This window comes from Rhyacophila brunnea, unplaced genomic scaffold (genome assembly GCF_057557595.1).
Source record: "Rhyacophila brunnea isolate RB1 unplaced genomic scaffold, BYU_Rbru_1.0 scaffold_13, whole genome shotgun sequence".
In the NCBI taxonomy this organism is placed as follows: Eukaryota; Metazoa; Arthropoda; class Insecta; order Trichoptera; family Rhyacophilidae; genus Rhyacophila; species Rhyacophila brunnea.
This window is the reverse complement of record NW_028232785.1, coordinates 12,549,889-12,573,370: the sequence shown is the minus strand read 5'-3', so window position 1 is coordinate 12,573,370 and position 23,482 is coordinate 12,549,889. Positions and strand designations below refer to the sequence as shown.

Genomic DNA, 23,482 nt, shown 5'->3' with positions numbered 1-23,482 from the left:
TCTATTTCCAAAACTCTGTTTAACCTATTATTAGATAACAAAAATTATGAACGGAATAATTGTCGATAATGTCGACAATAAGTTTATTCTTTTATTTGAAGAACACAGTTTTTAATATTATATTATTAATAATTATTATTGGTTGTTTTTAATAATGTCAGAAATATTAAGCCGGTTAATGAACGATTGAATTAAAAAAAATAATAAAAAAATACTATATTAAGATAAATGAGGCGTCTAATTCCAAAAAGCGATATGTCCACATTTGGTTAAAATCGAGAAAAAATACGCACGTATGTGTACACAATATAATATATTGATCTTATTCTCAATTTATTACAAAAAGCGCCAAGTCATTCATATTATTAATAAAGCTTGGTTGATTTCGCGCGTGTTTAAGTCAACCAATAAGGGAACGTTCGGTATTGAAAATGGCATCTCCCATGCTGTAGCATCCGGTAAACTCATGACAGTGCCACGGAAATATGTGCCTTATGGTACAAGTAGCGCTAAGCTCAATTTTATTTTTTTATTTATTTTATTATATTTGAGAGTTTATCGGCTGAAACAAATTGGCATTTTGGTTCTAATTTCTACATAGAATACAACGGAAAAAATAATCTCACGTTAAATAATTGAAGCTTGAAACATAAAAACGTTGTTTCCCGTAAATATCGAACTGTGGACTTGTTGCTTATTGTAATAGCGCCTAAAATGTGTATTTTAGATTAGGTAATTATTGTCAATTTAATTTAAATAATCCATTTATTTGTTAAACATTCAGAGTTTTTTTTTGGCGTGTATTTTTGAAGGAAGTATTAATAGACAGTTTTGAAAAGTTTTTAAATCCCAAGTGTCAGAATTTTTAATCATTGGTAAGTATTTATTTCGAAGTGTCAGAATAAGGACGCCAGTTTTAGTGTGGAGGGTAAAATAATGTTTGAGGAAGTAATAATATTAAAAAATCGGTTGTAAAACTAAATAATCATTATTTAAATTACGCGTGTCAGTAGATAAAACATATATCCATTATTATTATGATAATTTGACAAGTAAACAATTGTATATGGGACGCATAGCAATTTAGGGTTACCATCTCGCACGTAAGGGATATTTGTCTATGCTCGCACGCCAAATTCATGAATATTCGGTACAAATGACCATTATTGTGATTATTAAAAGAAGACCAACTAAAAAGTAATGGAAGGTGCACCAAAAGAGCGATAATTATATGAGCACATCACACAGATGACAGAAGATAACCTCAATTCCGATAACTTTAAACCCAAATTATAATAATTTAGTGATATTTGACGGTTTATAAATATTATGGAAATTAAAAATATACCTATTAAACTATTATTATCTAATTGAAATAACCTGTTTCATAAATTAATTCTATTGAAACGATTATGAATAATGTGTCTTCAATTGAAATTACGTGCAAAATAACTAATTAGCTTAAAGTTAAGTGATAGTTAATGGACTATTTCAACCTATATCTAATATACTTACTTACATATTTTTAAAGAAAATAATAATGAAAAATAATACCTCATTTTAAGGTTAAATTTGATTAAAAATGTTATATTGTGAAATATTATTCATTCAACCAAATTTTTCATACATTTTGAATGAGATTAAAATACCTAATATGATTGATCGAACTAATAAATCGATAATCGAATGAGTTTATGTGATATTAGTATTAATTCAAATAAAATAGCTACCTACTTTCTGGTTTTCATGTCGATTATAAAACAATTTATATTAGTATAAATCTTTTAGATAACGAACCTTTTAATGTCGAGACAATTGAAACATATCTATTACTTATCCCATATAATATCAAAATTACGGATATCGATAAATTATACTAAATAATTTTATTTACAAAATAAAAGGAATGTTATTGATCGACAATGGCTAGGCATTTTTTGCTGTGGGGAAAATATTGATATATTTTTATAAAATTTACAATAACCTGGTCACACCGTTCACCGTTGACATGACAAGCCAAGCGACCCTTCAAGTTGCCATGTATTTTTTTTTGTAAACAACTGAAGTCTGCCTTATTCTTTATTTTTTATGTCAAAAATAAACCTATAATAGACACATCTGGTGTACCTACCTATCTGTCTTCTTATTTTTTTAAATGTTAAAAATATATTATAATACACACTAGTCATACAACATAATTCTATAATGGAGCATGTATTTTCAATGGTCATTAGCCCAGTGTAGATACCTACTGAAAACAGTTTCTAATTCTTTCTAATTGATTACAAACTAATTCTGTTGTACCCAGAGCATAGAACCAACAGTTACAGCTGATGGCTAGAACGAATTTCTTAAGAAACCTGCTCAGAAGATCCACATTGAATTGTGGAGCCATTTTTTTAGATACATTCATTATAATAGAAAGAAAAGATACTTTTCTAGATTTCTAGTGCTGAGGAAGTCAACTGTCATCTGTCAAGGTACAGCATAACCATAGACGATTATGGTATTAGTCTATGATACAACTAACTTGAATATTAGTCTATGTTATAACCCTGGTTGGAATGACAGAGAAGAATACTATCTTAGAAAATTTAAAAAAGCGGCCAATTAAATTATTTCTGCCCAAATTTTAATCTATTCTGACACACAAATATTTATACTTGACATTAAACATTTTAATAATTCCCTGTGCTTGTTTAAATACTTTCCCATATATTATTTGAATACTTACCATTGAGCATTTTTTACTTCCTGCTGATTTTAAATTATTCCCTAAGATTAATAAAATACTTTTATTAAGATACTTCCTATTTTTGAATATTTATACTTACCGAATAATTAGAAGCCTTTTTTTTTTACTAAAGAATGTTAAAAAACGACAACACTGCCAGAATCACGTCAGCTGTCACATCATCATTGTCTATGGTAATAATATTGCGTTTATAACAATATTTACCATTACGCATTTTACCTGTGTAAAATGGATATAAATATTAAATCAGACAACGCCCAATCTGGTGCAGAAGAACAACCTTGGTTTGAAGTGCCAATTGAGCAACCCAACAGCACCGAAGCCTTGATTAGTATAAAGCAAGAGTATAACGAAGAGGCTGGTTGTAGTTTAGAGGTTAGTTTTTAAAATATGAACTAGGCAGTGATTAGGCTTTTAAAAATCGGCCAAATAAATACAACGCACCGATTTAATCGAACAGTTAATATGAAAATACAAGCTTCTTAATAAAATTTAACTATCGAGGCATATCTTTTGCATACAATCTACATAATACTCGTAATATGACGTTAACAGATGCTCTAAAACTCGTGAACAATTATTGTTTCTCGTTTATTACTCTACAATATGTAGTATCGTGCGGTTACTGCCAATATTTGGTAAGTCTAGAAATCATATATTGGAGTAATTCATTGCCGACTCAAGTAGAAAGCCGATACATTCACAACGACTGGTCCTACCTTTTCCGCCCCTCCCGTTGTTGTATATGTATGAACTGTCATTGCCTGTCATTGTTCAATAGAGTCCTCATACTGACGGATCTGTCGTGTTCTCACAGGGAATGGTTTGATTTGAATATATGAGTTACATGATAAATAATACACAAGCATTAACACATTTTCTACAAATGTAATGCATAGATCAATGCTACCTACATATTTTTTGGAAATCGATATTACCACCGCTTTTTGTATGAAGGACTTGTCTGACTTTAGCTGATGAGTAACAGGAATATATATTATTTATTAATAACACTGCTAGTTAATATATTTGATTTGAGATTTTTTTTGTAATTCAATTTGAAACGAGAAAGGGTGAATCAATATGTCAAGCAATCTGGGATCTGATTTTGATAGTGGAAAAGTGGACCACTCGTTGCTTGTGCAAAAAGTTATGCTCAGGCTTTATTAATCAGTAAGTCTAGAAATCATATTATACTTAATGGAGTAATTGCAATTTATAAATTTGACATGTCCACTAAAATCACGCTTGAAATGCATGTTCTATATCAGTGCTCCGCAACCGGTGTGCCGCGGCACACTGGTATGCCGCGGGATGGTGCTAGGTGTGCCGCGGTATATAATTTAGATAAACACTTTCTGAGAGTATATTCATTTATGAAAAAATGTAAGCCGACCCGACGGGGAATCGAACTCCGTATCTCCCAAGTTTACCCCCTGATGCGTTGCATTACCACTATGCTACGAGGTGACATACTAATTGCGACAAATTTTAACTATTGGTCAATTTTAATACCTACTCATCAGTGTTCTTCCAAATCAAGCTACTTTGGCAATCGATTTTTGTTTCTTAAATCAATGTAGGTAACTATTTACTTATTACTTTGATTACATACTAACCGACGTCGTGGAATTTCTCCTTTCTATTGGTTATAATATATATTCTCAGAAAGTGTTTTTCTAAATTATATATGTTCAATAATCGGAATGATATATTCTTAAATCTTGTGAATTATTCGTTGAATAAAAGAAATAGTTAATTATTAATACTTACTTAATAGCCAAATCTGCCTACATGGCTGGTTAATATATTTGAGTACCTGCACGAGCTTAATAAAACAATGCAAGGTCAGAATGAAAATATATTGACGTGAACTGATAAATTAGAAGGAGAAGACAAGGATCTCTACAAATGTACGAAAGGACCTACCATACCACCAATGAAAACAAGCAATTAATTTTGGATCTGTCTCAAAAACATTTAACTTTGCTTCAAAAGAAATTTCATCATTACCAGGGCTCGAAATGGACCGGAACGCACCGGAGCGTCGTTCCGATTAATAAAATCTCCTAGGAAAATAATTAGACCGTCTGAGCTAGATCGGCCATAAAACAAAAAACCTAACACTTATTTTTATAAAATACTCATAAATTTAGATAACAATGTTAATATTTTCGTAAAATCATCGAGCGCTCCGGTTCGTAAAATTTTCCATTTCGAGCGCTGATCATAGCTTTCATACAATCAATACGACTGGATTCGAAACCCTTTTGCAACCAATGCCGAAAATTCTATAGAAGCGTTTATGCTGACAAGGCTACCAAACTAAAGCTAAACATTTTTACGTTCATTGAAACAAGCTCAGGTATTAATTAGTTATTTTATTGATAATACAATACACGGGAATATGTTCATTTGGTTCTTCGTCGTGTGTTATGTATATTTAATTATTCATCAAATACGTATGAATGTGTGTGAATTTGAACAGTGACATTTTTTAGTTGCGTCGCTTTTCCAGTACGCATGTGCGAGAAATATCTTCAAAACGTGTTTAAAACTGTTTTTATAACGTTTTTCTTAGCTCGTATTCTTGTTTGTCCGGTGGTTCTTTGCCCGGTAGAAATCTTGCAATCATTTTTTAACTAACTCCCGACTAGCTAGACATTTGAAACTTTTAGAATATATCAGAACACGATGGCAATGCATTTTTTAATACTTTTAGCCATCTTTAAGTAGAATTGAATTAATTTTCAGTTAATTCTGTTTTGTACGAAAAGTTATTTCGACACCATTATTGGTTGCTAAGCGGATGGCCCTAGCGACTATATTAATAATATAAACGTGCGTTACTATGGAACTCAAAATGAAATGTCAATACAACATTTTAGTATTCTATGATCGTTTAAGCTAGTCAAGTCAAGTTTATAATATGATTCAACAGAAAATTTTAAAACGTTGTATATAAAAAGTTATTTTTATCTTGTTATTATTATTTTATTTTTGTCTCATTGTTTTGAAAATACGGAGAATCAAAGATCGAATAAAAATTTAAATGTCTCCTGAATAATTGCAAATTTTGAGTTAAGTCTCTGTTCTAATACATGTGCGACATGATAATATTATTATTGTGACTAGTAGTCAAAAAGTATAGACACTTTTTTGTCAATATCGAATGTTTCGATAGATTTTCCTTCAGTTAGAATATTAAAATGCTTATTGGCGATTGCAATGCCTTTGAATATTTGCAATATTTTGGATATTATGTTAAGTATAGTTTTTGTTCTACTTTTTTCCTCTAGATGGAGCACATAGTTTTGAAATAGAAAGTGTTTTTAGTTAATATTCTTGTTATCGCCAATATATGTAGATTATTTCGTAAACCATATCTGTCAGTTAACACAGTTGTTTTAACTCAATGTCAGGGCTCGAAATGGACCGGAGCGCCGTTCCGGTTCATGAAATCCCCAAAATCATTACTCCGTCTCGTAGAAAAAAAATATTCGACCATCTGAGCTAAATAGGCCATATTTTTATAAAATATTCATAAAATTAGTGTTGATATTTTCGGAAAATTATTGAGCGTTCTGGTTCGTATAATTTTCCATTACGAGCGCTGTTTGATGTGTCAAAAACATCCAACCCCCGCAGTGTGATAAGTAACACGAACAATTTTTAATAAATAACTAAATAAATATATACCGTGAAGTGGGGTGAGATTAGACCAATACATTTTTATTTGTTTTATACACTACCTACATACTTGATAATTTTAAGTCTCAAATTTTATTAATGCGAATGCTGTAATAATAACCGAGTGGTTACTGTGTCGGCCTATAAAATGTCGAGGGAATCAGGTTTGAATCCTGGGTTTGGCAAAGTCTACATGTTATTTTTTAATGTCTGCTTGAATCCAGATTCAATATCCAGATCTCCCAATAAGTTAATCAAGTAGTTAACATCCATTTATTGTTAAAAAAATAAAAACAAAAATCTGTTAACACTAACCTCACTCTGTAGAGGTCTATAATTATTATGATGTTCTTAGAGCGGAATGCAGAAACATTTGTCATAACTAAAATTTCCTTAGCAGAAAACACTATGCAGAAACATTGTCCTTAGTAATGTTAAGATCATTTCTATTGAAAATAATACCATATTTAAAAATTCTCTTTCCTATAGTTTAGGTAAATTATTTTATAATTGTTAAACGATGACAAAAATATGACAACTGCATTTTATAAATGCAATAACTATAAATACATATTAATATTTAATTATAATACTCTTATGTTTCTGTTATAAGTCATTATACGTGATTCCACCGGCACCGCAAGATATTTTTTAACATGGTAACACTATCGTCAAGTGTCATTCTTCACCTGGCATTTTTTATTTCTGCGGGCTGGCGTATAAAAGTAAAATAATATTCTCCAAGTACATGCCAAACGAATTAACACTATCAATATCCATATTGAGATACATTGGTAAATAAATTTGAGTGTATGGACTGTTTTATAGACATGCGAATTTATTTTGACAGCAGCTGTCAGTGATAAATGGTAATACAGAAGGGGGCGTGTTCATAACAAAAGTAGTCTATGGTTAAGGATTCCTTAACTCTATAATCAGGATTGTCTATTGTTAAGTCATGCTTTTCGGCGACTTATCCTTAGGATCGAAATCCTAGATTGTGCATTCCGCTCTTAGGATCGAACAAAAAAAAAAGTTTTGATGAAAAAAGATATAGCATAATAAAAACATTTCCTGCATAGTCTACAGCTCAACTAGAAACGTGCGTTCTGCATGTGCACAAACGTTATAAAGAATTTACTGGTGTGTTTTAAAAATGTGCTTCACAAAATTGTATTTTTTTTCAGAACCATCAAATAGACTTGGCCAAAGTAAAATCTGAGAATGATCCTCAACGAGTTGACATCAAGGTCGAGTTTCTTGAAGACACTGTACACCCAACTAATTATGGCGATCCTCAGCCAGATGTCTCTTCTTCAGAATACAGGCCGGTAAACCAGGTGCATTCAGAATATTTTATTTATTTTACACGATACGCATCCAACATCCTGGTTAGAGACAATATTACCTTATATAATACTCGTATATAATATTTGTCTTAATTTACATATACCTAGGAGAAAACACATTTAAATGTGTTGGATAGAATGAGACAGGGAGATAGGATATTAAAAGGGATAAGGCGAAATAAAACGCAAAAAATAAACTGACACAATTAAAGGAATCGTTTATTTTAATCGGGTCGTAAAAGAAAACAAATGATTGGCGACCAAACACGAAAAATTCTCGTGTTTGAACATGTACTTCCTAATGTTTTTTCCAGTATATTAGGGCATTTATTGAAGATTATCAGGATTTAAATGTGTTTATAGATAAGTTTGCTATATGGTGAATATATTAGATAGCAGAGATTCTTACCAACCAGTATAAAATATTGGATTTTAAAAATATCATACAAAAAAATAGTACAGCATTTTAAGTATATTTTTTAATTTTCTGTTTGTGACATCTGTTGATTGAATCGTTCGTTCAATATTTCGTAAAACAGTTACCTGTACAGAATAAAATGATGTATTCATTTTTCCTTGATAAAAAACACTTCAAAACTATTGTGAGGGGATGATGGGAGTGTTGGATGTGTTAGGTAGGTTGACTTCAATGAATCGAAGGTGGATGCGTGATTAAGTAAATATCCGATTTATTTCCCTCAACAATAATTGATACAAAAATTACAGACAATACATTGATAGCAGTAGAACGGTGCGTTATTAAAAAAAATACTATTCGTCGATCAGAGATTCGACTGTATGTTGGAATGATTTTATGACGTGTGTTTTTTTATCTCTCGTGCCCCGAGCTTTTATACCGATTTCAAACAAAGAAAATCCGTCGATGGCTTGGGGTACACGACCTGAAGATGCATGTCATTGTTTATTGCATTAACTAAGCAGGGTTCACGCAAATATGACACTGTCAGCATTTTCTAGTTGCATTATAATATAATTAACAATACATTTCCAAATACAAAGTTGCTGCGGCTGCATTCCTAATTATGAGAAATAGCTAATTTTAACAAGCAAATATTATGTGTTGTTAAGAAATTGTCGTCGGGCAAATAACTCAGGCGAGTTGATTGACCTCCGTACGTGCCGTCAACAAGATTTCGTAAATGATATTACAAGCCTTTCTTATCAACTAACTTACAAAGTAGCATGGTTATTAGGTACTTAAACAAACTATCATAACTTATATATACTATGATGAGAGATCCATGATACACCCACAAAACTAATAATATCAAGGTTATCAACCTTTTTTTTATCGGCGTTAAGAATGAAAATCTGTTAAAATATTTTCAAACTTTGAAAGTGATTTTAGATACAAGATAATACAGGGAACAGTTTTATTACAAATTATCATTTGTATTTTGAAGTTCAGAACAAAAAATCGTAACTTTTGAAATTTCTGAATAAATTTGCGAAATTTCACTTATTGCTAGAAATGCGAACAGTACGGCATTTGTCAATAATTTTCAGATATTTTATAAATTATCATATGAAAATAGATGACCCTATATAATACAAGTAGTTTTTTTTAAATCTTTAGGACGTAATTGGTTTTTTATTTAGCATTAAACTTAAAGTTCTGAAGAAAAATACTTTTCTGTCTTTTAAATCATATTAGAGCATCCTTTTTTTATTTATGTTCAAAAAATCAAATGATTCAAACACATACTTTTTGAGTTAAATATTTGATTGATGGAAGTCAATTTTGTATTGTATGTACAAAAATAAACTTGGTCGCCAATGGGTTAAAAACTAATAATAGTTTGAACGATTCTTACAGGACAGTGCTAGCATGTTGAGTATATAGAAATTATTAAATGGCAATACAATTAATTTGTGACAGATTGACGGAAAGGGAGAGGTACAAAAGAAGTACGTTATCGGATAAGAAATACGATTTTTGAAATAATTATATTTTTCTGAAAATGTCAAATTTATATAAGGATATTCTCGATTTTAATTAAAGAGATTTTATAGATTTTAAGTGGCAGTTAGATAAGAAATTAGTGTATTATCCAATACTGAAATTAAAATTTTATGATTAAACAGATAAATACAGATGAAATTTTATTATAATATAGTGGTAATTTCCAAAATACGCAAGTTCGTATGCTTACATCATTTTTATCACCCAATTCAAGACTTTTTTTTAATATTAATTGGGTTAGCATTTACTTGGTAAAATTCCATTTTACAAGAAATGAAAATATAATTAATATTAAATCCTACAGGTTTTTAAAAGGTTTGTCGATAGCTATTTCGGTTGTAACACCGTTATCAAGACTATTCAGATAAGCCGTTTGCCTTTGCTTAAATACTATACGTGTATAGATAGAGACAGAATACATTTTCTTATTCGTTCCAGCAATATTATGAATTTGTATACTTATTATTAATTGTGATATTATTAATAATTTGAAAACCCTAAGCGGGTTTTTTAAATGGATATCAAAATTTACAAAATTTATCAAAATTACAGTGTTCGAGTGCTTATTTTATAATATATCAAAATTATACCCCACCTATATTTCAATAAAGTCGATAATAATTGTATAACAAAAATAAAACTGAATATTTTATTTGTCTTCTGTTGTCACTTAGCTGGTCGACCCGTCATGATAAGCCCCCTTTAACTCCGGGCCCCTAGAGTAGAGTAGTGTCATCTCCCCTTGTGGGAGGCATGGTTTTGACAGGTGTTCAATGGCTACGGAAACTATATTTCTAACTTCTCTATCCAAATCAGTCAATTTCATTTTACGCGTATATTATAAATATTATATATTGTGGATTTTTTTTATTAAGAATTAAATTTAATTCTCTATGGCTTGTATTTTTCTAGTTTATTGCTGGTAGCCCCATATTGGCGGACGATGCCAGACTTGGAGCATCATGGAGACTTGGTGAAATACAGGCAGTTCATAATGACAAACATATCGACGGGCAATATGATATTAAAGAAGATTTCAAGGAATCTAGTGAAAAGATGATTAAAGTCACAGCTTGTGAATTGTTAATACCTGTTATAAATATTGAAAAAACATATTTTTATGAAGAAAACTTTGTGTGCGGTATCTGTTTTAGTTTTTTCCCATCGTTAGCCTTACTAAAGCTTCATAAAGCATCCCATAAAAAAGATGTAGTAAAAATTACTCAAACAAGTGTAGAACTGTTGAAATGTAATGATTGCAGCTACACGTGTACAACAAATAGTGATATGAATAAACACACAAAGACTCATACTGGTGAAAAACCTTTCAAATGTGACCAGTGTAATTACTCATGCATTCGATCCGGTGACATGAAAATACACAAAATGATACATTCTGGCGAAAAGCCATTTAAATGTGATGAATGTACGTTTTCATGCACACGAGCTTCCCGCATGAAAAACCACAAAATGATTCATTCTGGTGAGAGGCCATTTAAATGTGATCAATGCAACTTCTCATGCATTCAATCGGTTAATTTAAAATTTCACAAAATGACCCATACTGGTGAAAAGCGATATATTTGTAATGAGTGTAATTACTCGTGCACTCGACCCGGAAACATGAAATCACACAAGATGATCCATTCAGGTGAAAAACCATTTAAATGTGATGAGTGCGATTATTCAGCCACTCGATTTGACGCCATGAAATTACACAAAATGACTCATTCCGGTGAAAGGCCGTTTAAGTGCGATGAATGTGATTTCTCTTGCATACAACCCACAGCCTTGAAAACACACAAAATGATTCATTCTGGTGAAAAGCGATTTAACTGTGACGAATGTAATTACTCGTGTATTCTACCTGGCGACATGAAATTACACAAAATGAAACATTCCGGTGAAAAGCCATTTAAATGTGATGAATGTGAGTATTCATGCACACGACCTACTCGCATGAAATCGCATAAAATGACTCATTCTGTCGAGAGGCAATTTCAATGCAATTTCTGATGTATACAATCTACTCCTATGAATTTGCACAAAAAGACTTATCCCGGTGATAAACAAACATATCGACTGTGTTTAGGAAAAAGGGCGTAACCTTCGATTTTTCGAAAAGTGCTTTTATTAGATATTAACAATATATACAACTAAATACACATTCTGTTAAAAAGAAGTAAGCCGCAAATGCCAAATTATTATCTAAATTCAGGTTTTAATTGAGCTTTAATTATGTTTTAATTTAATGAAAAAAGCATTTACCCTCAATTTTAATGATTTTTGTTTAATAAATTCTTTAAATATTATTAGATCGAAAATATATTACACCAAATCATCATGCACCCAATGTATGCATATTTTTTTTTTCAAATATTGAATCAAAATCATTCAAAAAAAATGTTTTTTGCCCCTCACCTCAACATCTCAAATTAATGATTTGTAATGTTCACTATATGTAAGGTAAATAAAATTTGAATTTGAACTTATAAGTATTTGTGTACATGATTTTGGAGCTTCGAAAATTACAACTAGCTTTAAGGGCGGACATGCTCAGCGTAGGTCAAAATGCAGCTTTTATTGTATTTTCCAAGCATGATCCTGGACACTCCTTAAGCGTGAGCAAAAATCAATAGGTAAGTGAATTTCTTACTAAAAAAATAATTTTAAATTTTAGCTATAGGTATGTATAATATAATTATATCAATAAAAAATGTTCATTCACTATATACCTACATTTCTTTCTCTAACAATTGTGATTTTTTCGATTTTCCGGATTTTTCACTATCCGGGCTACCTTCATCGCCAATTAGAACGGGTAATCGAGGTTGTATTGTAGTGGATAAATTTCCATCAGCATCCCGAAGTAGTTTTAGTTGTCACTATAAATCCATGATGGCATCTAGAATCTACATCATCGCCCAATCCGGAACTAAGACGTAATACTGCAAGAAACTCCATTCAGTTGGTTTCCATGGCTATAATTTACATCAACTTTCTCCAAAGCGTATCCTTAACTGGTCTATAGTCGTAAATCTAAACATCTCAACTATATCACACATGTATTTCTAAAGTGACAGAACTCAAAAAGCGGAATTTTGAGAAAAAGGCCAAAAACTGTTTCCGAGCTATGTATAAGAATATTTGATTATACAAATGTAATGGAAAGAATGGGACAACTGGACGCGAGGACAATTGGACGCCGCACTGTCGTAGACACGTATACAGAACGTAGACGAGGAGTTTTAATCAGTTTCTATCTACTATTTAGTAGTTTTAATTCATATTACTCTTAACATAATGTTTTTTTATTGCGGATTGAGAATTACCATGCCTAAAGCTTTATATAAAATAAAAAAAAACTCTTTTTTCGTTGGAACTTAAACATAATATGCACGATTAAATCATTATTTACGTGTACATATTTAAATTCTCACCAACTATTAAATCATAATATAATAATTTAAACATAAATGATATAATTAAGTAAATATTTTTTTTTTAAGTTAATTTAATTACCTAACGTCTATTTAATTTTGAATTGCGTGGCATCTAGTTGTCCTGGCGCCAAATCATCCTAGACCATGTAATGGACGGTAAGAAACATTGATCAAATGTCATTTTTGAATATTTCGATTCATGAGCCTTTAAAATCCCTCTTTTTGAGATGTGACGATTTTGATGTTCAGTTAACTCACAAAGGACCGAATTATTTTGAATGTTGACACCTTGATTTTTATTTGTATCAGCTAAAATGACAGAATTCGAAATAAAACATTATTTTTTCATACTATTCTATCAACAAAAATGTCTTTACTCTAAATTATGGTTGCGTCTAAAAGCACAGTAAAAATTACAGTTTTAAACTTTAATCGGCTTACACATTCACCACGGGCTTAAAACAACAAGAATGAGACATGCGCCATCTGCCCGGTTATTTCTGAAGGTAAATTACTACGCTTTTGTTGAGTCATAAAGAATTGTTTCGCAAACTCGTGCATAGTGATAACTAAAAAATACTGATTTTTGAATTGTGTCACTTTTGAAATACATTTGCGATATAGTCATAAATCAAAACTATGTGCGACTTTCTTTCGTGCGTATGGGCGAGGCCATGCCGGGACAGTAACGTCGCACAGCCAAGCAAAATGAATGAGATATTTTGGGATTATACCTTCACTGAATGTCGGTCGAAATTTGTTGCATACGACACCAACTGTTTTTTTTTTCAAAGTAAAATGTCGCATTCCAGCAGTTTGCTGAGGTCCATTGGATCACATAATACTGTGTTTTGTGAATACCAGCAAAATGAATCGACTATGGTGGACAGTAACAGTTTTAGCAAAACCTACAATTTCGTTCAATTTACTGATAGCTTTCATTTCAACCCATCAAATACAAGGAGGTATTAACATGGCGGGTCGCAAAGAGGAAGCCAGCTTTTTATTAGTACTTCGTGCTTTCCCTCCCTCTACCCTTGTAGTCCAGCGCGTAAGGCGATGGGTCACAATATGTAAACTGTACGTAAAACATTCCACCGTGGCACAGTTCGCCGTAAGCTTTTTTATCGGAAAGAGATGATCATATTTAGTATGCTATACGGTTTCCAATTTTATTAGATTCAATATCATGAACATTAATTCAATTTTCATAGCTAATTTTGGCAAAATTCAATAATGAAAATCTAACCTAACAAATAATCCAGTATATCGCCTATTTTCAAAATTTATTTGCTGCCGACTTCTTGTAAAGTGTAAACTGACAGGAACTGTGTTTTATTTAGACATGAATTTTATGTCATTACTATACGACCCAAAGAGGTTGAACGGTCTTTAATATACGGCGATATATTTCCGATACAACATTTCACGGTGAAGTGTGATACGGCGAACTGCATGCGTACAAGTTTTCGGACACGAAGGCGATGGGCTTCTAACCGGGGGATCCGGATTCGACCCGGTGAGGTCTCAATATACTTATTTAATTTTCTCATAGCTTTAGTGTGTAATTGTTTCAATTATATTACTAATTACACTACTGTCATTGGGTATCATGGCCCATTGTGTTAAAAAGACTAAAACAATAGAATAGAAATGATTTTTTTGAATGTCACAAAATAGCTTTATAAATAAACTGTTATTGTTTTAATTTTAAGTACGTTTTGATTATTTAAAATGAAAATCATAAATAAAATGTATAAAATTATTGTTTTTAAATTCACTCGCAGAGGCATTGCGATTACCATGGCTGATTACCCACATCCTGAAGCGGGCCCCCATATCGGTAAAGTCACCGTAAAGTCGGTGTGACGCTCTACAGTAGCGTTATCCAAATTGTGTACCTGGTAAAACTATGGTGTATTTTTGGTGACTTTTTATATTTTTTAATATACCTATCCGTTTGAATTATGGAGTTGTCGAATTTCAACACAATTTTATCATCACATATTTTAAAATAGCAACACTATTGAAGTAAAATAGCGACTTTTTTACTATTAAAGCAAATTTGTGATGTGTGTTTATCTCCCTTATCTGACGACTCGTACGCTGTCCCCCCAGGCAAGAGCCCAGGAAACTCAGAAATAATGAGAATGAAATACCTAACGGATAAGAAAGAATCCGAGATAAACTTAAACACGTGTCAAGAATACGTCATACGCCAACTATTGACAACTGCTCTCGGTTTATGCATTGAAGCTCATTTAATATTGGTGTATTACACACTACTGCACGTGCATAATGCGTGTTTCATTTTCATAGGACACTCACACATTCAAAACCCTGCATCAAAATGTAGTGTATTCAATAATATAGCCTATCAGAATTCTATTTATCTGTTCTGTGCTAGAGCATTGCGGACTCAAGTAGAAAGCCGATAAATTCACAACGACTGGTCCTACTTTTTCTGCCTCTCCCGTTGTTGTCTATGTATGAACTGTCATTGCCTGTCATTGTTCTATAGAGTGCTCATACTGACGCGTCTGTCGTGTTCACACCGGGAATGGTTTGATTTGAATAGATAAGTTACATGATAAATAATACACTAGCATTAACACACGTTCTACAAAATAATGTAATGCATAGATCAATGCTACATATTTTTTGGAAATCGATATTACCACCGGTCTTTGTGTGAAGGACTAGTCTGACTTTGACAGCTGATGAGTAACAGGAATGTATACTATTTATTAATAACACTGATAGTTAATATATTTGATTTGTGAAATTTTTATAAGTAATTCAATTTGAAACGAGAAAGGGTGAATCAATATGTCAAGCAAACTGGGATCTGATTTTGACAGCTGAAAAGTAGACCACTCGTTGCTTGTGCAAAAAGTTATGCTCAGGCAGTGACGTCCCGTGAGGGTAGGCAGATTGAGCGTCGCTTGGGGGCGGCAGTTACCCAAAGGGCGGCAAATCGAGGAGAATCATTACCTAGCTATATATATATATACAAACTTACTACCTAAACTAATAACGGAAATATCTTTCCATTAAAATATTCAGCTCACGGATTGTAAACAAAATATATGGTAGGTAGGTACTATAAAAGTTTCAACAGGACTTCTGGTATTTATACTTCCGTTGTTCTTGGACGTCACGTTCATGGTGAAAAGCAATGACACGTGTATACCTAATTTAAAATTTGTCTAACCTAATTAATTAATGTTGTTAGGTGTATTTTTAAATGTACCTACCTACCTATCTGAAATCATAGACTAATATTGTCTATTAAAGCAGAGATGGCATTTAAATTAGATTTAGTGGTATACCTATATCTTGTTAGTAGTATCCATACAACACATTTCTTAGTTATTTGAGTCACGAAATGATAAAAACGGTACTGTATAAAAAAAAATGTGTCGGCATTTTATCATTTTATCTAGGGACGTCACTATGCTCAGGCTTTATTAATCTAAAGATGGCAATGGCTAGAGTCAAATCTGCTCCCCCTTGCGGGGCCCATGGCTTTTACCCATAATTATTTCTCTCATCAAGTCAGTTTAAAATTCGAACAAAGGAAATTTATCCTAAGTGGTATTGGATTTTTTAAAATAAAACGAAATATGATTCTTTTGGAAGATATTATGTGAATATTAAGTATTTTTTTAGATTTATTCATTTATTCAATATTCAGATGTTATTTTTAATAACCTATCGCAAACAAAATATCAATAGTTTGCGTTGAAATATCGAATAAATAAAAGCGAGCATCCTCTGTTATTTTTATGTATGTACCATTATTATTTATTGTAATAATATTTCACTATTATTTTTTTTAATTAAATCCATAAATAGATCCATATTTTTTACAGTATTTTGGGACTATTTACTTTTGGGTTTTAAGTCGTAAAGTGACGGCAATGATAATGTATCTACCATCCCAAAAATATATAAAAAAAATAAACAGCGATAACTTTAAATTTAGTATGTACACAAAAATGAAGATTTAAGAAAACATATTAGCAGATATTTCTGTCGAAATTTTGACGGTCGTGCTTTTTTTCTCGGTCTTGTATTAACGTGTCGATCCAGGAGTTGTCTTATGCCCACCATTGGCAATATTTGGCGCAGTAGCAGAGGGGATGGACTGGCTTGGGGCGATGGCAGTATCTATGCCAGGTCCTGATGCACTTGCATTTGGGGTAATTTGGGTGAAATCTGCAGTATCTCTCCCACCATCCTACGTTGTGGCCGACGAGTCCTTCATTGCTGGATTGCGCCGACGTTTGCTCCATCTGTAATAAAAATATCGATAAATAATTTGAAGATTGTTTGTAAGCAGCGACGTCCCAAGACAAAATGCCACCTCATTTTTTATACAGTATTTTTTAACATCTTTTCATGACACTAATAACTAAGAAATGTGTTACTGCTAACAAAATATAGAGTTATGCGTCAATTACATTGAGCTACGAGCTGCTTGTTGGCAAATTTACAATCTACCTGTAAAGTCGCCCAGTGTCATCATTGAACAAGCTAACAAGCGGATTGTAAAAACTCGTACAGTAATATTTTCGGAAAATTACTGTGCGCTAAAGTGACGTTCCTAGACAAAATTCCGCCCCTGGACAGCGCCAAAATGCCGCCTCATTTTTGTATACAGTATTTTTTTATCATCCGTGCATGTGTCGTTGCTGGTCACCAAGGACGTCGAAGGGCAACGGAAGTAAACTAGACATCGCCAACTCGACAAAAAAATACACTCCTGTTTAACCTTTAATGTCAATTAATACATGTTGTTTAAGCTGATTTTTTTTTTAAATGGAAAGATATTTTCGTTATTCCTAAGCTTAGGTAGCTATTTCTGTTTTATATACCAAACGATTCTCATCGATTTGCCGCCCTTAGGGTAACTGCCGCCCCCAAGCGACGCTCAATCTGCCTACCCCCACGGGACGTCACTGGAGCGCTCCGGTTCATAAACTTTTATATTTCTTTGCCTAAGCACGTCACTCCAAATGAGTCTTTGAGCACAGGTTTAGGAATCCCTGGATTACAGTCACGGGAAGTCACCGCATATAAGACCAATTTAATTAAAATATTGTTACCATTAAGAAGCAGGCAAAAGCCAAAAATATGAATTTTGCAATCATGGTGTTTGTAATATGGTTTTCTTATTCTCGAGTTGATAACTAAATATACAAGTACTGTATAACTAAATTATCATCTACTAATCCAGTGTAATCCTTTTTATAGATTTTAATTTATTTGATCAAGTATAGTCTGTAAATCGCATAACTTTATCTGTAATTGACTTAACCTTTCAGACATACATCATGTGTTATTTATTGATGTTTGCAATCATCTATTTTCAATCATACAAAGAGTTTACATATAAGTACATATGTGCCGTATTAAATCATTAAACAACATTGTGTGCGTAGATGTTTATATTATGTAAATAAATCTAATGATTTTGTTTTTCAGACAATGCATACCTATCGTATTTGGTAATCCATTTTGTCAACCAGTGACGTCCCGTGGGGGTAGGCAGAATGAGCGTCGCTTGGGGGCGGCAGTTACTCTAAAGGCGGAAAATTGGGTATATATAGAAATAGGTAGGCACCTAAGCTTAGCTTAAATTCAGATCATTGGTTGGAAACAAAATGTGTTAATTAACATAATAGTTTTAACAGGATGGTATTTTTTTTTTGTCAGGCTCGTAATGTCTAGTTTACTTCCATTGTCGTTGGACGACACGTCCTTGGTGAGCAGCAATGACCCATGCATGTTGTCAGGTGTAGTATTTTTAAATGTATATGAATCCGTGAACTCTCAATATACCTAATAATATCTACTTAACACAACACAGCCTAATATCTCGTTTATCGGTCTTTTGTCTATTGCACTCGGTGTACCTACACCATGGCCCCCACATCCTGAAACGGGCCCTCAGACTAGGGTATTTGACGGGCCCCCTATCCACCGCTTAGATTAAAGGCAGTGTGAAACACTACATTAACGTTTTTCAAATTGTGTTTTAGTTCAAATTGAGGGTACTTATACAGTGAATTATTGGCGATTTTCAATACATCTACGTTAATAATGGAGCTGTCGAGTATCGACACATAATAATCAGAAAATATATTGGACAATTATATGATTTAAATTGTTCATGGTCATGAAGTATAATAGCACCACAGGCGACTTTTTTTACTATTAAAGCTAATTTATGATGTGTTTATCTCACTTATCTAGTCAACGCGACACGTTGGGCCCCCCACTGCCCGGGCCCCCAGGCTAGAGCCCTGTCAGCCCTCCCCAGCCATGACCTACACCACTCTGGAATTCGGGTGGACACCGAGAATTTCTTGACAGTTCATTAGGGAACGGGTTTCTAAAAAAACCCGACATTTTTCTAAAAAGGATGCTGGAGAATTACAAATCATTTTTTTGCCGTGTTATTTCTCTAAGCCCAAGGTATAGTTTATTGGCTTTAAATTTCAATGGGTAAAATCGTTCTGATGATTTTCATATTTTGGGAGGTGCCAGGGCCCCCTGCCCTCCCCCCCCCTCTGGGTGCGCCACTGCAGTTGAGGTCCATATTATGATCTTATTAGAATCGGACATGGTCGAAAAAAAAGAAGATAGTACATGACTATAGGTAATATTAAATGGCGAATGGAGATAACCGCTTTGACTCCAGGTCTTACACCAGTCAATTCTTGACTGGACATGGTGGCTTTGCTGGCAGGCTCGGTCTTATTACCCGTTCAACATGTTCTAATGGCGGAGAAATACAGGATGAAAACCAAATCCTCTCGGAATGTCTTAAAATGTGTAGGTACAAAAAGGAAAGAGCTGCTCAAGTCAGTTCAAGCAGCTGTTAGACCCCTTCACAAAGGCCAATTATTTTGTTGTATTCAGAAAATTTGCAGGGTCATACTGCCAACGTGAGGTTCTCTTCACTTAGAATGTTCGGCAGTTTTGTATTAGCTTTTGATACTTGTGTTAATGTTTTACCTCTGCGTGCTTCTTTTTCCAATTGACACTCTTAAGTTAAAACCATGTATATTCAGCCAAAGTACACTGGAGTGCATGTCAAGTCTTGAGTAACTGCTCCTTAAACATTCCCAGTCATAAAAAATATCGTATATTTATATAAACTTTGGCCTATTTTCAAATATTACGAAAAAATAAAATAAATATCCGAAACTTCTGAAATTCTAGCAATACACTCGGTATATCATTTGCAAGTAAAAACGAAAACAACAAAAAATGACAATCATAGTGATGTCGTCATAGGGGCTCGCTTGAACCGGTAGATAAAGAACGATGAACCTCTCACTCAGATGAGAAAATAAAAAAATAATTGAATTCATTAATTCACTCTAAATCATGGGTGGCCAACTTTTTCAGCAGCCGGGCCAGATTCTAAAAATGAGATTTCCTACCGGGCCGCAAAATTGTTTTTTATTATACAAAACAAAAAAGAAATATATATTAATAAAATAAAACAAAAATGAGAATCAAACATATTTATTAGATTGGACTTTTTTAAATAATAAAAAAAAAGCGACCATGTCCGATCCTGGTAGGATCATAATATGGGCCTCCACAGAGTGAAGGTTTGTATTGACAGATTTTTTTTTACGAGAAATGGATGTCAGCCACTTGCTCAATCTATTAGGTCCATACCCTGACACTCACAAATTTGAAAAACAATATGTGTACTTGCCAGCAGTGGCGATTCTCCCTTGAGAGCGTTGGAGCGGTGCACACCCACCCACTCAATTTATGCGAAAAGACTTTTTTTAAATGAGTATTTAATTTATATTTGATTAATTAAAAGTGTTCTGATCTATTACCGTAGTCATTAATTCATATACAAAAACAAATTCTAATATGTGTTTTTAACCGGCTATTTTAAATAATAATATTATATGTTGATGTGAGCGATATTCGCCATCGCTCGACCAAAGCGCCCAGTAATCTAATTTCGATTTCTTTGCAATGAGAAAGAGCGTCGTCTGGCGCGTGGAACAGCAATACGTAAATATTTTTTCTACGTGCTCGGGAGCGACAGTTCAAGTCGCTCTCGGCCCGAACGCAGATTCATCGGTTTTAAAACAATACATCCCGTATCACACGTACAATTGTTGTATGACAATTTTTATTCAATATTATTATAAAAATAAATTCTTTTCACAGTACGCATTTAAATTTCTGCACATGTTGACAACATTTCTCAAATTTAGGCGAAGTACAATTTAAAAATAAACTTCAAGTTTTTTTTCAGTTTGATAACTAAATTCACAATGTTTATCAATTATGATATCTCTTCAAACTAGCTCTGTAATACGTCTGACTTTTGAGATAAAAATAAACTCAAAAATGAATTGTCTGTTATTTACAGCTTGGATAATTTTTATAATGCTGATGGCGCCTCAGCATTATAAAACATTTTAATCGAAAAAAATCTCATTGACACATTTACGGAAACGGTTTTACTATTAAATTTAATTTTTACTATTCCGATGACATCAGTGGAAAGCGAAAGATGTTTTTTCACACTCAAACGGATCAAGTGTTTTAGTAGAAACACCATCGCGCAATCAAGATTGAACGCATTATGTATGCTCAGTATCGAAAAAAGAATGATACAAGAGATTCCTGACTTCAACAAATGCGTAATTGAAAAATTTGTGTCGATGAAAAACAGAAGAATGGATTTCTCATACAAATGAACAATAAATCCCGGTCACTGCCAGATACGAGATATTTCGGTACTACTAATAATTCGGTCAAAACAAAATAGTTTGTGTTAAAGTTTAAAATCCATTTTTTTCAAGAAAAACTGTTTTTAGAGGTACAACAAATAATAAATAGTGAGTTATTTATTATTTCTTTTAAATGTACTAAATTAAAAAAACCAATAATTTTTTTTTTTGATTTTTTGGTGAAGTTTTGATGAAGGCAAATGCCTTTTTACGGCAGTCAAAAGGTGAAAAAAGTGAACTCCCAGTAAAATAACTCACCGGTCGCCACTGCTTGCCAGACCCAGGATTCGAACCTGGAACCCACGGCTTTATAGTCCAACGCTTAAGCTGCGCGGCCACCGTGGGTGTAGAAAAATATGTAGGTAATATTTGTGTCCGTCACTTAGACCAGGGGTCGGCAAACCGCGGCTCGCGAGCCACATGCGGCTCTTTGGGTATTGGTGTGCGGCTCATTGCCTAATTCCCATTTCAGATTTTTTTACAAAAAAGGTATGATTGGTGTCGTTTTAAATCCGCCCATTGCAATAGTCGACAAATTAAATTTTTCTCCATTTCATAATGACACGAGTACTTTTGAAATAGATTTTTTTTTGCTGGATTTAACAAGCGAAGAGTTATTCAGCTCCAAATTTGTAGGTCTTGCCATCAAAATTGAGGATTTGGAGACAGAAAAATGCAATTTAATTTCACAACACAGCGAAGCGCTCTAAAAGATCTACATAATAAGGTAGATACTACGATGAACAATATAAATAGCATTTAGAGAAGCCAAATAACCGATGAGATTGGTGATGAGAGTCACGCCTAAAATTGAAAACTACAAGTTACATACCAAACATACACACACTCTCCAAAGAAATGCAAGGAAGGTAATTGTTCATATTAGTTTTAAGGAATGCGTGAAAATTGTATGTAACTCATTTTCTGTAAAAATTATATTTATAATGTCAACAATAAAAAAACTTGTATTTGCGTTAGTTTTATTCGCAAAATCTTCATCACTTGATAAATAGACAATAACATTCACTGAAATAAATCATATTTATAAAAAGATATGTATGGCTCTCGAAAAAAAATTTTACCGTTATGATACTCATATTTGGCTCTTTTGGTCCAAGAGTTTGCCGACCCCTGACATAGACTATAGATACATGTCCGTCACTTCATTTGCCTCACTTTAAAATGTGCCGCTCCTAAGCAACGCATGACCTGTCCACCCCCACGGAACATTATTGCCTATCCTACAGACGTATAACTAGACCAGGGTTTCCCAAACTATGTTCCGCTGAACCTGAATAGGTGTTCCGCGACCATTAAAAAATAAACAAAATATTATAGATTTTAGAAAGTGAGTGAAGATTTTTGTCCTTAACTGTTGTTCCCAAAGCCCAAGTTTTGTCTGGAATGCGGAAATAATATTATACACGCTAATAATGAATTGTTCTTTTCCTTGTAGACGACTATCAACATCATTTAGT

At 33.0% G+C, this 23,482-nt stretch overlaps 2 long non-coding RNA genes across 2 annotated transcripts; one reads left to right on the top strand and one right to left on the bottom strand.

Moving 5' to 3' along the window:
* Window positions 1–2,918: 2,918 nt before the first annotated feature.
* LOC147076519 (uncharacterized) lies at window positions 2,919–12,508 on the top strand. The gene is made up of 3 exons (XR_015069526.1): window positions 2,919–3,130; window positions 7,633–7,785; window positions 10,691–12,508. It is a non-coding gene; the product is annotated as an uncharacterized LOC147076519 (long non-coding RNA).
* A 4,343-nt stretch (window positions 12,509–16,851) lies between these two features.
* LOC147076518 (uncharacterized) lies at window positions 16,852–18,449 on the bottom strand. The gene is made up of 2 exons (XR_015069524.1): window positions 18,333–18,449; window positions 16,852–17,519 (listed from the first exon to the last, which is right to left on the bottom strand). It is a non-coding gene; the product is annotated as an uncharacterized LOC147076518 (long non-coding RNA).
* Window positions 18,450–23,482: the final 5,033 nt, after the last annotated feature.